Source organism: Globicephala melas, chromosome 1 (assembly GCF_963455315.2).
Source record: "Globicephala melas chromosome 1, mGloMel1.2, whole genome shotgun sequence".
Lineage (NCBI taxonomy): Eukaryota > Metazoa > Chordata > Mammalia > Artiodactyla > Delphinidae > Globicephala > Globicephala melas.
Genome location: NC_083314.1, coordinates 54,625,265 through 54,640,682, shown reverse-complemented (window position 1 = coordinate 54,640,682; position 15,418 = coordinate 54,625,265).

Below are 15,418 nucleotides of genomic sequence, written 5' to 3'. Positions count from 1 at the left end.
ATATTTTTTTTTCGGGGGCGGGGCTGGGGCCGGAAGCATTGCCATTTAAAAATTGCTGAAAGGGTACTTTCAGTTCATCTTCATAGCAAATGTCCTTGGTCTGGAATGAACCTTTTGTGGGACTCCTTTACTTTGTGTAGATGTAAGGCAAGTACCACCCACCTACCACCCTGGTAGAAGAGTATCAAGGAGTATATATTAGCTTGGCAAAGACCTGTGTTTTAGATGTGCTGATTGATGAAGTGAGGAGATTCCCCTGTGTGCTATTTGCATCTACATTATTGGACAGGAGTCTTCTGGGAAGGGAAGCTGAGTGCAGACTCCTTTCTTTAGAGAGAGATTCAAGTGTATTGGAACATGTGTAATGAACTGGGGAGGGACTGATTGAGGCCAGCTGGCAGGAAAGGACAGCATAAGCCCCTGTCATGGTAGAATCAGAAAATTCCTGAACCAGTGTCAGGCAGGCATCTAGTCCTAATTCTAGCCCATGTAATACCTCTGCACAGTTGAGGGTTATCTTCTGCAGTTGTATTCTATTACAAGTTAATTACTAAAGGGATGTTACCTATAAGTTTAAATTATATGTAATGGTGCATTTCTGGGAACCCTGCCTCCTAGATAATAAGCATTAAGCTAAAATACCTTTATTTAGCTCACGGGAAACATCCTGACCAGGCCCACCTGTGAATGGCTGCAGGAAGGAAGCAATTAACTCGTCCCCTCCGGAGTCTGGCCAGAACCAAGACTTTACCCCCTTCCCTTTTAGTATAAAAGAAGCCTGAATTCTAACTCTGGGAAGGCGGTTCTTCAAGAGACTAGTCCACCATTGTCTCTGTCTGCCAGCTTTCCAAATAAAGTCACTATTCCTTGTCCCAACAACTTGTCTCTTGATTTATTGGCCTGTCGTGTGGTGGGCAGTACGAGCTTAGACTCAGTAACACAATTAGCTTACGAAGTAGGTGAGTCAGCTTTATACACAGCAACCTTTTGTTTTCTTTCTGTAAGACTAGTTCTGAAAGCATCTTTAAACAGCATTGTAACTTAAAAAAAATTGTGGTAAAATATACATAACATAAAATTTACCATCTTAACCGTTTTAAGTGTACAGTTCAGTGGCATTAAGTACATTCACGCTGTTGTGCAACCATCACCACCATCAATCTCCAGAACATCTTTATCTTCTCAACTGAAACTCTGTACCCATTAATCAGTAAGTTCCCCTTCCGCCTGCATCCCAGCCCCTGGCAACCACCATTCTGCTTTCTGTCTGTATGAATTTTTCTACTCTCTCTATATCTTACATAAGTGGAATCATACACTTGTTCTTTTGTGTCTGGCTTCTTTCACTTAACATCTTCAAGGTTCATCCTTGTTGTAGCATGCTTCAATACATCCTTACTTTTTATGACTCAATAATACTCCATTGTGTGGATGTACAACATTTTGTTTATTCATCTGTCGATAGACACTTGTTTTCCCTCTGCCTTTTGGCTATTGTGAATAATGCTACTATGAATATATATGTATGTACAAATATCTTAAACAGTATTAGTATGTTATTAGGCTGTTTTTCTTTAGAAGAGATTAAAGCAATTTAATGGCTGTAAGATAGGAAGCTCTGAGACAGTAAGAGAAGACTCCAGGATCTTCTTTAATTAATTGTGTTGGTTTTGTAAAACAGCCTAAGAGTTTTCCCCCAGTGCACCCTCCCCCATTACTGGGTGGGGAAGCCTGGCAAAGCCTAAAGAAGAATCACTTTACCTCATGTTCTCCCAAAAAAGTCTATGATTCTCCCTGGCCATTTGACGGAAAGTGGGGAAAGCTGTTGGCCTTACTGTCCTGGAATTCTAAGATCAGGAGAAACATCAGCATTCATTCATTTATTCATTTAAGAAACATGTATTAAATGCCTGTCATGTACCATGGTGTATGTGTGTGAGGCGCAGTGACAGAAAGAAATCCCTGCCCTTCTGATGCAGTTGGGCATTATTTAGATGTAGGTGGAGATATTCAGCATTGCCAGTTATGTTGCCTTTGGTTTTTCAGATAGTCCTTCCCTTGGAGGCTTAAACGTTATTTTTGGGGTAGACAGATTAAAAGTTAATTGTTAAACATTTTGAGATTTGATTGTGAGAGACTGTTCTAGTTACCATATTGATTCTTGGTATAATAAAATAAGAGAAGCCATTGTATAGATGATGAAATTGAGGCACAGAGAGGTTAGATGACTTGCCAAGCTCACAGAACTAGTCCCAGACCAAGACCTACAACCTTAATCCCCGCTCAACACTGTCCTCTGGAGAAGCGACAGCTCCAGGACAAAGGCCTGACTCCTGTCATGGGATCCTTACCTATAAAACATATCAGTTGGCTAAAGTATAGGTTTCATGCCATTTCAATAAAAACCCTCAATGCAAATTTTCTTAAAATACTACTAAAATGTATATAAAAGATTAAGTGGGATGGGAAAGAGGTAGAAAGCTATGAAATTTTCAAAGAGGAAAAATAATGAATGGTCTTGCCCTACCAGATTATAAAATGCCATATATTATAAAGCCATAGTGATTGAACTAGTGTGATACTGATGCCAAAATCAACAGACAGGTATATGAACTAGATTAGTTAGGTCAGAAAGAAACCGCAGTGTAATTACAGTTTGTTATATCTTAAAGGAAGCATAAAATCACTGAACAAGTGGTACTGGAACAATTGGTTAAAGAACTGGGAAAAACTTTTAATTATATCTTTACCTCTTACCATTTATCAAAATAAATTTTAGATAAGTTAAAGTTAAATGCTAACAATGCCTTGAAAAAGAAGAAAAGATAGGCGAACAAATTTTATTTAATTTATTATTTTTATTTTTTTGAATTTTACTTTATTTTATTTTTCTATATATAGCAGGTTCTTATTAGGTGAACATATTTTAAAACTTAAATCCCAGTAGACAAGTCTCAGAATGTCTACTAACATTACAACTATCCAACCTCATTAGTTTCCAAGAGAATGCAAATTAAACCAATGACAATTTAATCTAGCAAATTAACAAAGGTTAAAAAAAAAGTTTGGTGTTGTTATGGGTATAGGGAAATGGGAGATTTAATCTAGTGGTAGAAAAATAAATTGGTATAACTTGTCTACAAAGCAATTTGGCAAGGTTCTTTTCAAAGTTTTTATCTATTGACCTAGTTATGGCACTTTTAGGAATCTATACCAAGGAAATACTGGGAAACTCTAAAATTTATATACAAGGACACATACCCTGGGATTATTTATAATAAGAACAAACAAATAACTTAAAAGTCTAACAGTAGGGGGAGAGTTAAATGAATTAAGAAATAACATGTTATAATTCTAGTTTAAAAAATCTGGTGGGTTCCAAAATTTTAGATATATATGTTTAAAGATACAGGTATATTTATAGGTTAGATAGACAGATAGATAGAAAAAAGATGAAGAAGGAAATACACTCAGATACTAAGAGTAATAGGTTGAGTGACCAGATTACTGGCGATATTTATGTTTTAAAAGTTTTTTCAATTTCCTTATCATGTATAGATTTTACTTTTAGACTCACAAAAATGTTGAAGTTGATTTAAAAATATTAACTGGAATTTCCCTGGTGGTCCAGTTTTAAGACTCTGTGCTCCCGATGCAGGGGGCCCAGGTTCAATTCTTGGTCAGGGAACTAGATCCCACATGCCACAACTAAGAGCCTGCATGGCACAACTAAAGATCCTGCATGCCACGACGAAGATCTCGCATGCAGCAACGAAGATCCCGCATGCAGCAACTAAGACCCGGTGCAGCCAAGAAAAAAAAAAAATTAACCTGTTCTTGTCTTTTTATGCCTCTGCTATTTCACCTAAAATATTTGAAAAATGTGTTTCTCAGAGGGCATGAAGGAAAAGGTCACGACCTGGCCCCAGTCCATAGCCTATGCTAACCCTTGGGGACAGGCACAGTCAGAACCCTGGACAAAGCAGGAAGAAATGAAGAATCCAGGGATGCTTGCTGCCTTCCTATTTAGCACTAGTCATTCACTCTCCCTTTGGGTTTCATGTCTCTGGCTCCTCTGTGTCTACCATCAAATAAGTTGTTCCTTTGGTGTCTAGTCTACACCTAATACAGGACTGATCATGTCCTTTGCCTCTCTGTTTTGGGGGAGGATTATTTAATTATTCCTTTTTATTGTTTTGTAAATGGTAAATAACAGGGTTAACTTGGCTGCAGCCCTTCGAGTCACAGAGTAAGAATATTGACTCGGTGATATGCCTGTCTGTGCCTGTCCCTAGAGACCTTGTCTGGCCCAGGCTGACTCAGCAACTTCCTAGGACCTGAATACCCTCCCTGCTTCACCCCTGCAGTGTTTCCCATCCACGACGTTCTCCTGGAGGGGCCTCCAGGGCCAGGCTTCCCCCACGTGGAAAGCTGGATATGGTTTGACTCAAAAGAACCAGGCTTCTTGGGCTTGTGGTAGTCTGTGTGTGGGGACAGCCAAGAGCAAAAACAAAGAGGAGGAACGTGAGAGAGGAGAAAAAGAACGTGTTGGAGGGAGAGAGAAAGGCACAGACACACACACACAAGCATTTTCAGCCCTGGCTCTGAAATAGTGTGTAAGGATAGTCTGCCTTCATTAAACACCACCAGCTGAAAAGTAATCCTACTGCTGTACCAGCTTGGCCCTGGAGTGTCGTGGCCTTAGCACTTCTTTCTAGAAGCAACTGCCATGGCCCCAGCCCGGAAGTCTCCTCCTAGAGCTGTGTGTAGTTCATGGAATTGAACACAAGGTGGCAGTAGCGGCACATCTGAGCTCCAACACCTGCCCGCAAGCTGTGCCCCCCCCCCCACACCTGTCCTCCAAGTAAGTTGATGACAGGTTGCCTATCATCGGGTACGACCTGTGTTTGCGACTGAGTTTGCCTCTTTTGTAGGACTCAAGAGCAGGACAGGCTACATGATGTGTAGGGCTCAGTGCAAAATTAAAATGTAGGGCCCTTTGTTCATAAAGCAGGAAAAAGCTACTGTTAAAGATAGTAAAAGATCCAGTGGAGCTCAGGTGCAGTGAGATAGCCCCTCGGACTTACCTCAGGCACGTCTCACTTCTTGCTCTGGGCCTTCTCTGAGGTTGATGTGGGACACCTGAGGAGCCAAGGGACAGCTCAGCACCCACACGTGCACGGCCACCAAATGCAGGGGCTGTGAAGGCCCTTGGGAAACTCTGAACCAACCGGCAATGGAAGCCTATGGATAACGGGCTTCCTGTGGCTCCTGGAAGGTCTCAGCAATAGAAACACCTGTCACCAATGCAGTAACACATCCTTGTGTTGCCTTTTCCCCCTTTCTTGGTCACCATCCTCACCCCTCATTCCTGCTCCCTGGGGTTGCTGCCCATATCAGCTACTCGCACGTAAACCTCTGTCATGGAGTCTGCTTTTGCAAGTGGTGGGTGCGTAGGGGAGCTCAGGCTAAGACAAAAATATCCCATCCAACAGATCGTCCCAAATCTTGCTGATACTACTTCCAATTGTCTTTTTCATTTTCTCCTCTCCTAGTGTTGTTCCTCTTGGTCAGACCCTCTTTATCTCTGCCTAAACTTGTATTAAGTGTATTCCTAATTGCTCTTTCGCCTCCTTTTTTTTAAAAAACGTAACCCATTTCCTTCCCCTGCAAAACCTCCATGGTTTTCTGCTGCTAGAGTGAACTTTCTAAAACACTGCAACGACTCACTTTTGGTAGCTCCCTTTCTCCTGCAAAATGAAGTCCAGCCCTCTGCAGCTCCCTTTCCATCCCCACGAGAGCCCCTAGACACACCGGATTACCCCCTTCCAAGGTTCCCCTGGGTGACTCTTTCTTGTGAAGACTTTATTTCAGGCAACCTTTCCATCCAGTTCTGTTTAGTTCAAGACGCTACACGTTACTGGGGTTAGCACAGGATATGTCACGTGTGGACACAATCCCACATAAAGGCTTTTAGCTAGTCCACCTCGGTGGAGAGGACTGAAAATACTTTTTCACCAGGCCAGAACCACTGCTGGGGTTTTGGTAAGGAGATAGGAAATTTTGCGTTTGTAGAACTTGAGATCTTGTGGAAAAACAAGGCTCTGAGTGGGGGTAAATATATGAAAAGCCTTTTTATTTTTACATTAATCATAAAGACTGATATCTAAATAAAGGCGATGCAATTAATATCTTGCACATTTTAAATTAGTAGTAGCGGATGTGGTACTCAGTTTCCACTTACCATCCCCGACTCAAAAAGTATGTTACATTTTCTTCCCAGCAGTTCCAAGGAGATGCTTGCATATTTGTTTTGATTTGTTGCAGATAATATGCATACAAAGAGGTTTTTCCTTTCTGAGTCTCATGTTCCATCCCCATATTCGGTATCTTCCTGACTCGAGGACTTGGAATTGTTGATTTTCCACCTCCCTCGTTCTGCCTGCAGGCCGCTGGATACGGTGTGCAGGTTGGCACTGGCTAAGGAGGTGACGGCCCCCTCGTTTTGCCAGGCCTGTCTCCCTGGCTCGTAGGTGCATTGCTTTTCTTTAATTCTGCTATGATTCAGCGATGTCAAGTAAGTTGGTGCTTGAGATAGATATGGTTTAAGATAATCTTATTTAACCAATGAGACACAGCTCAGCAGGTCATTCCCAACCCTTCCATCCAGCTCCCAGGATTTATAACCTCAGTCATGGCCTTGGTATCTGCATGCAGAAGCACCTACTACCAACTCCTCTTTCGATCTTAGCTACCTGCCTCCTTCCTCTCTGGCTAATTCCCCATTCCAAGGACCTGGTTTACTTTTCTTCATTGCATTCATTTCCTGTGGCTGCCACAACAAATTGCCCCAAACTGGGTGACTTAAAACAATAGAAATTTATTCTCTCACAGGTCTGGAGGCCAGAAGTCCAAAGTCAAATGCCAGGAGGACCACACTCCCTCCAAAAGCTCTAGGGGAGGCTCCTTCCTCCTGCGGCTTCTGGTGGCCCCTGGCACCTCTTGGTTTGCAGCATCATTATTCCAGCCTCTGCTCCTTGCCTTCTTTCCTGTGTGGTCTTTGCTCACTCTTCTGCCTCTTACAAGAACATTCTCATTTGAATGTAGGTGGTTTGAATGGTCTCATCTCAGCCCTTAACCTTAATTACATCTGCAAAGACCCTATTTTCAAATATGGTCACGTTCTGAGGTTTTGGGTAGACATGAATTTTGGGGGGACACTATTCAACTCACTACACTCATCAGCTTTATCAAGATGGCAGTGCAGCACATCTACTTCTAATGCTCTTCCCAGTCTCATTTCCAAGTTCCTCTTTTCCTATCTGACTCCATTAGGAGTGATTCGTACTTTGTGCACTCCAGATTCAACCATCCTGACTTTCTAAAGAGATATCCAAAGGTAAGCACCTATTTACTAGAATTTCTCATGGGGAGAAATCAAGGTTAGGGAGGGTGGGACTGATAGACTCACATACAGCTCTTTCAATACCATAGTTGTTTGACATGTTTTATTAATTTGTATTAATTTCCCCTACTTATTTGAAAGTTCCTGAAGGCAACATGTTGTTTTCAACTTAATACCCAAGTTCCTAGCAGAATGTCTAGTAATGTAGTAGGTGTTCATAAATATTTGTTGGATCAAAATTGTTCAAACTCTTATATTTGACGATGTCCTAACCAGATACTGTCGATCTGAATGGGAAAGAACTGGACTGGCACAAAATTCTCCCTTCTTGGTTCGTGGGATTCCCTTCAAGTTCAGCCTCTATGAATACAACTTGCTGGCCTAGTATTTTAGCAAAAAATGCCCTTCTGTCTCTCCATTTCCAGGCATGGCAAAGACCATGCTTGCAGTGCTGATGGGGTAACATAGACGTTTAGTCTCTTCTGGAGAAGAACAAGAGCTGGCTCAGAGGACGACGGGGGAGTGAAGAGCTCTCATGGCCTTCTCTAAAACACAGTCATAAAGCATGTGCCTTGTCCCCTGGCAAGAAAGTAAAGATGAGGCTTGGCCCCCTTATTCCTAGGATCAAGCATGTTGCCCTAACGCCAGACCCAACAAACCCTGGATAATGATGACAATGCTTATTCATCTGGCTGAAACCCAAGCACATGTAGTCACTCTGCTACCCCCTGGAATGCCCAAGAGAGCCTGGCCTGCTACCTGGAGAGACAGGACCCCCAGGGTTGTCTGGCCTTCGTGGATTCCAGACCTCCTGCCTCAGTGGAATTCCAGGAGGGCTACGACATTCTCTTTCCCTGTGGCCTCCTTGCCCAAGGCCATGGTCCTCTTTTTTTTTTTTTTTAATTTTTATTGGAGTATAGTGGATTTACAATGTTGTGTTAGTTTCTGCTGTACGGCAAAGTGAATAAGCTATATATATACATATACCAACTCTTTTTTATATTCTCTCCCCATATAGGTCGTTGCAGAGTATTGAGTAGAGTTCCTTATGCTAGAAGTAGGTCCTTATAAGTAGGTCCTTATGCTATAAGTAGGTCCTTATGCTATAACTAGGTCCTTATTTATACTATGCTACATATAGTAGTGTATAGTGTGTATATGTTAATCCCAATCTCCCAATTTATCCCTCCCCCTGCCCTTTCCCCCCCAGCATGGTCCTCTTGATTGTCAATCTGATTCTGTTGCTCACTCCTGCCTCTCCAGCTGTGTGGGTGCCTCCTTCTCCTCTTACCAGAGGAAAGTCTACACTTACTCTGAGGTTTTGGATCCAACTCAGGGACCTCCAAGGCCCTCTTCTCCAGCTGCCTGTGGCCCAGGCCGAAACAAAATGTTTCGTGTGGTTTCAGGGATAAGGTCACACGCATTTTCTTTTGCAACGTTCTTAATAGATTTTCATTTGGGGGAATAAACAGTTGATAGGAAAGTAGCTTCTTTCTTTCACATTGTTTCCCCTTTTCTTTTTTTTTTCTTTCTCCTCTTCCTAAGTTTTCTAAATTTCAAACCCTGATGAAAAGGCAAAATATTAGCAGTTTAACTGAAGTGCATCACTTTTGGTAGCTAGAGGGACAAAAATACCAAAGAGTCAGAAGTTAGTGGGATTCAAGGGTAGAAAACCTCTGCAGAACCACAGGGTGAGTCCTGATGATGCCAGCACAAGGCAGAGGTTCCCTTTCCTGGAGAAGATACATGGTGTGATTCTGCAGACCACCCAGCAGCCCCGGAGCAGAAGTGTGTATCATGTCCTCATGTTCGTGGTCCATGCTGGGGCCTGGGAAGGAGCCAGGGGAAAGCACACTCACTTTACATGTCTGTCCAGCAGCCCTCTCCATGGCTTTCTCCCAGAAACCCACAATCCTTAAGTTCTTTCCCATCCCTCACCTCCAGGCTAACATAGTTAGACTAAGAAAAATGTTCCTGGATATACCTTGTCTTCTGCTGAGTTTATCAGTTGTCAGGAAAACCGGGTGGATTTGGATTTTGTCCTGATTTATTTTAGAAAAGGAAATTAAAATTGTGTTTCTACAAAACAGAAACAGACTCACAGACACAGAAAATAAACTTATGGTTACCAAAGGGGAAGCGGGGAGGGCTAAATTAGAAGTTCGGGGTTAACAGATACACACTACTATACATAGAATAGATAAAAAACAAGGTCCTGCTGTATAGCACAGGGAACTATATTCAGTATCTTGTAATAACATATAAGGGAGAAGAATCTGAAAAAGAATCTATCTATCTATCTATATATATATGGATCACTTTGCTGTACACCAGAAACTAACACAACATTGTAAATCAACTACACTTCAATAAAAATTAGCAAAACCAAATTACCACCCCAAAATTATATTTCTAGATATGTTTTTCATTCTCTGCTCTTTGCCATCATAGATAGCTAATATAATCTTTGGTGTTATTCACTAATTGTTTTATATCTAGTCTCTCTGAGGGTAGGATTCATGTCATAACACTTTCTTGGATTTCTCACAGTGCGCAGCACATAATGGGCATTCAGTCCTCAGTAAATACCTTTTCATCAAGTAATTAAATTACTGGATTGAGTTTGACTTGCTGGACATCTGCTTTCAGGGTTCCACTTGGGGTTTTGTCTTTTTCTTTCTTGGGTGCAATTCATGGTGAGGAAGCATCCTCGATTTCTCTGCTTAGGAATGAGAAGAGAGAAAAAAAGTACAATGGTAATTACCTAAATTGCTACATCTCCATAGGATTCAGGCTGTAGGGTCCTTAGTATCCTATACAGCACTGAGAAATGTAGTATACATTCCCTAAAAGACACATGAAGAACATAAACTGCCACTCATTCATTTACTTCTGTCATAGAACCACAGGGCAGTACTTCACTAATATTGATTCACTTCTACTACAGGGAGAGCTAATCTGTCTTTCTTTCTAGAAATGTAAACTTCAGAGGGCAACAATGATGATGAGTCTATTTTGTTCAATTCTATATCCCCATCTCCTAGAACAGTCCCTAGTACATATCATGCATTCAATAAATATTTGAATGAATAGAGTTCAGGTTATATTCGGTATATCCTTACAGATTATATTAATCAGCAGAGACTAGACTTGTCCTCTCATGCATTTGAGGTCTGACTCAGGCCGAGTGTCTCCCACTCTGATTTGATCTGGGATTCGGTACAAAACCTCAGCCTCATGCTTCCAGTAACCACAAGGGTCTGCTTCTGGAAGAGAAGGAGCATTTGCTGTCCTGAAGGGGAGTGGCTGCCCAGTAGGAAAAGTTGATGTAATGAAGATGGAAGAACAGGCCCGCACACGTGGCCACTTCACTGTAGAATATGATTGCCTGTGTGGGACAGCCGTGGTTACCACAGAAGCCTCTTGCAGGATTCTCTTTCTTCCCTTTGCTTCATTTAGTTATCCTTTACCCCTCTATAGCAATAGGTTGGGTTTTGATTAATGTTGATTTTAATATGGGGGAAGAATCAAAGAGGATTGGCACCAACTAGTCCTTGTTGGTCATATTTGGATTAATTGATCTTGGTGATAATTGTTTCCTCTGAGAAGACTCAGACTTCTCAGATACAGACATGAATTTGTTCATCTTGTAGTGCCCGAAAAGCATTAGCTTTATTTTTTTGGATGATGACACCAAAGCATGGACACTGACCTGAGGCCAGTAAAGCCAGTCCTGCCCTTGTGGTCCTTTATCCCAATCCCCAGGCCCTCCTGAGCTCCTATTGCCAGAAAGCTTGGCTTGCTGCTATTATCTGATGGAGACAGTAATGTGCTCTGTGATTCTAATAGTATCTCGTTTTTTTACGACTTATGTTTCTTACCACTGGAATAAAAGCTGAGGCAAAAGTGATCATCTATAAAGTTCCTTGAATTTAGGATCTGCTCAATTCTACAGGGAAACAGAAGGAAATAGGGAAAATGAACTGATGGATATTATGTAACTTTAAAAAGTTTAAAAATAACCAGCGGTCTCTGGCCCATACACTGGCGGCAAGCTCAAGATGCTTTGCCCTTCGTCTTCAGTCCTGAGGGTGGGATGCATTAGAAGGTGCAGGTTTGGAGGCAGATGGTGTTGGCTCCACCATCTACTCGCTCTGGGACCTTGCCCAAGTTACATGAGCTATCGGTACATCGACTGAAGTCCTCACCTGTGATAGTACCACCTCTTTGTGTTATTGATTTAGCACATTTCATATTAAAAGCCCTTAAAACAGCACCTGGATGTTTGTGTTCAATAAATGCTCTATTATGATTATGATGATGATGATTCCCCTTCTCACTGTAGGTCACTGTATCCTCTCCTCCAATATTGCCTCGTCACAAAACGGCGATTTCTATATCTTGTTGACATCCAGATAATTGGACCTTACCTCCAAATGAAACTCCCTGGTCATTCCCAGCAAAGGAAAAGAAGAAGAAGCAGAGGAACAGTTAGAAAGATACAAATAGAAAAAATAACTAATCCTTGTGTTCACTCAACGAGCTTTATTATTATCTGTCATATGCAAAATGCTCTACAGGACCTTGGGGAATATAGATTATACACCTCTGCACGTGGGCACACACACACACACACACACACACACGCACGTGTGCACACAATGTTATTTCTACCTTCAAAACACCTATACCTGTCTTCTCCAGGAGGCTTTTTTCTGGGGACCCCAGACAGGGTTTGGGCTGCTCCTCTGTTGGTTCCTAGCACCCTGGACCTGCAGCATTCACTGTGTTAACAGACTTTAAGGAGCCTGCTTGTCTAGAATACTGTGAGCTCTGTGAGTGCGGGAACCTCGTCTTTTGGATTTGCAGCTCCCAGAAGGATGCCTGGTGCCCTGCGTGTTTGCTGGACAGGACAGGACTGGGTGGAACTAGCAGAGGTTGTCTCTTTGGTGCATAGCTTCCTGTTTCATCCCGGCTTTGATATCGTACCCTTAGCCTTAGACATCACTTTTAGGCCTAATTATTATCCTTGACCCCTTCTTGGTCCCTCTTTACCTGTGACTTTCCCTCTCGCTGTTTTGCCTCCTTGATTTCACTAAACATATTGGGCCTCACCACAGAGTCAAGAGTCAAGAGGGGCCTGTCTTCTCCAATAAGGCACATCTTCTCAACTTTTTTTAAAAAAATTGAAGTATGGTTGATTTCCAATATTGTGTTAGTTTCAGGTGTACAGCAAAGTGATTCAACTGTAGATTTTTTCAGATTATATTCCATTGTAGGTTATTGCAAGATACTGAATAGTTTCCTGGGCAATACAGTAAATCCTTGCTGCTTGTCCATTTTATGTATGGTAGTTTGTATCTGTTAATCCCATATTCCTAATTTATCCCTCCCCCTCTCCCGTTCCCTTTTGGTAACCATAGTCTATTTCCTATGTCTGGAGTCTAGTTCTGTTTTTTTGTTGTTGTTTGTTTTTTAACTGGGGTATAGTTGCTTTACAGTGTTGTGTTAGTTTCTGCTGTGAAGTGAATCAGCTATGAGTGTACATATATCCCCTCCTCTTGGACCCCCCCACCCCATCCCACACCTCTAGGTCACCACAGAGCACCGAGCTGAGTTCCCTGCACTGTACAGCAGATTCCCACTAGCTATCTGCTTTACACATAGTAGTGTATATATGTCAATTCCAATCTCCCAATTCATCCCGCCCCTCTCCCCCTGCCCTGTGTCCACACATCCATTCTCTATTCGTTTATATTGTTTTTAGATTCCATATATAAGTGATATCATATAGTATTTGTCTTTGTCTGACTTAACTTCACTAAGTATCATATTCTCTAGGTTCATCCATGTTGCTGCAAATGGCAATATTTCATTCTTTTTTATGACTGAGTAGTATTCCACTATTAGATGCTATAATATTCCATATACATACTACATCTTTTTAAGCCAATCATCTGTTGATGGGCACTTGGGTTTTTTCCATGTCTTGGCTATTGTAAATAATATTGCTATGAACATTGGGGTGCATGTATTTTTTTGAATTAGAGTTTTCACTTTTTTCTGGATATATACCCAGGAGTGGGATTGCTGGGTCATAAGATACCTCTATTTTTAGTTTTTCAAGGAACCTCCATACTGTTTTCCATGGTGGCTACACCAATTTACATTCTCACCAACAGTGTTGGAGGGTTCCCCTTTCTCCGCACCCTCTCCAGAATTTATTGTTTGTAGACTTTTTGATGATAGTCATTCTGACTGGAGTGAGTTGATATCTCATTGCGATTTTGATTTGCATTTCTCTAATAATTAGTGATGTTGAGCATCTTTTTATGTGCCTGTTGGCTCTCTGTATGTCTTCTTTGGAGAAATGTCTATTTAGATCTTCTGCCCATTTTTTGATTGGGTTGTTTGTTTTTCTGCAATGGAGTTGTATGAGCTGTGTGTATATTTTGGATAATAACCCCTTGTCAATTGCATCATTTGCAAATATTTTTTCCCAATTTTGTTTTGTTGATGGTTTCTTTTGCTGTGCAAAAGTTTTTAAGTTTGATTTGGCCCCATTTGTTTATTTTTGCTTTTATTTCTTTTGCCTCAACAAGGCGCATCTTGAGGACACTTAAAGGGATCAACCACAGGCTTCTTGTGCTTCAGAACATCAGCTACTCAGGCTCTGTCTTTTGCATCCCTCAGAGGTGGCCTCTCTCCCTAAAAGACTTCTCTGCCTGTTCACTCACCTTCCCCTAGAAGTGCAACTGGGGACTGGGGAGAGAGTTGGCCAAAAGCTTGGAACAAAGAGCCTCCTATTCAGATGGGCTTACCTTGCTCTTTCTTCCCTATTCTCCCCAACCAGGCTCTTGAGCACAGAGTTCTCAGGGCCAGCCCATTTCCCCGAGGGCAGCAGACCTGTCCAGCTCATCTCCCAGTCAAGACTCTGCAGCTCCTGGCTTCTGTCAGTGGCTGGAACCTTAGGGCTTTCTGAAAGCAACCACACAATGTGTGTCTGCAGCGTGTTTATGCCAAGTGCGTCTCGTGCAGACATTCACAAACACGCTGCCAGTTGCTAACCATCATTGGTACTCTTTCCATTGGTCTGAATTGCTGTTCATTTTCCCAATCTACATGGAGAGACGTATCCTTCTGTGACATGCATGCTCCCTAATATGCGCTGCCCACCAAGACATCTGCTGAGGCGCCTTCCTGGACATTCAGGTTCACAGATTCACCATATACACCCTGATGCCTTCTGCAAAGATCCAGCTCATCTTCCTCTCCCTCTGTGGTTATGTTTAGCCAGACCCTTAATTTGTAATTGTTTTTGAAACTTAGCTTCAAATCTCTCCCCAAACCACAGTGGTATGGTAGAAGGTACAGCTGCCAGGGTTTAGAAGAGTCCTGGTGCCTGTCTTCCCTTGTCTCAGGCCATCTTCTTCTTCTTCTGGAACACTGTAATGGAAAGGAGGACAGACATTTTTTCTGCACTTGTCTGATGGCTCCTTCTGGAACATAAACTAACACATGGCTCATGTGGTGCCAAAGAGGCTATCACGGAGGCTATTGGATGCACTGTGGTTGGTTTTGGAGTTGGCTAGACTGGGAGGATTCCTGGGGAATGTTTTTGCTTTGTCTTTGCTGAGGGTCTGGCTATAAGAACCAACCAAAAATAATGATGGCCTTTGAAAGTCTGGGTTGTACTCTTCAGCTTACTCAAGTCAGTGGTGACTTGGGTTAGACGACATGTTGTTTAAGAAATATATTTTTAACGGGCCACTCTCTACTTCCTGTCTCCAAGTTTTGACCATGTGGATCAAGATTTTGGACCCTTCACCTACCGATGTTTCTCAATTTCCCTGCCGGGCCGGGAGGCTCAGTCAGGTACAGCCAGAACATATACACGGTCACCAGCACTAATCACGAAGGCTCTGGATAAAGAGTCAACTTCTTTGCCTTGCATTCAAGGACCTCCAAAATCTGGCTTCTATTACCACTCCAATGTACTACTCCCTTATGTGA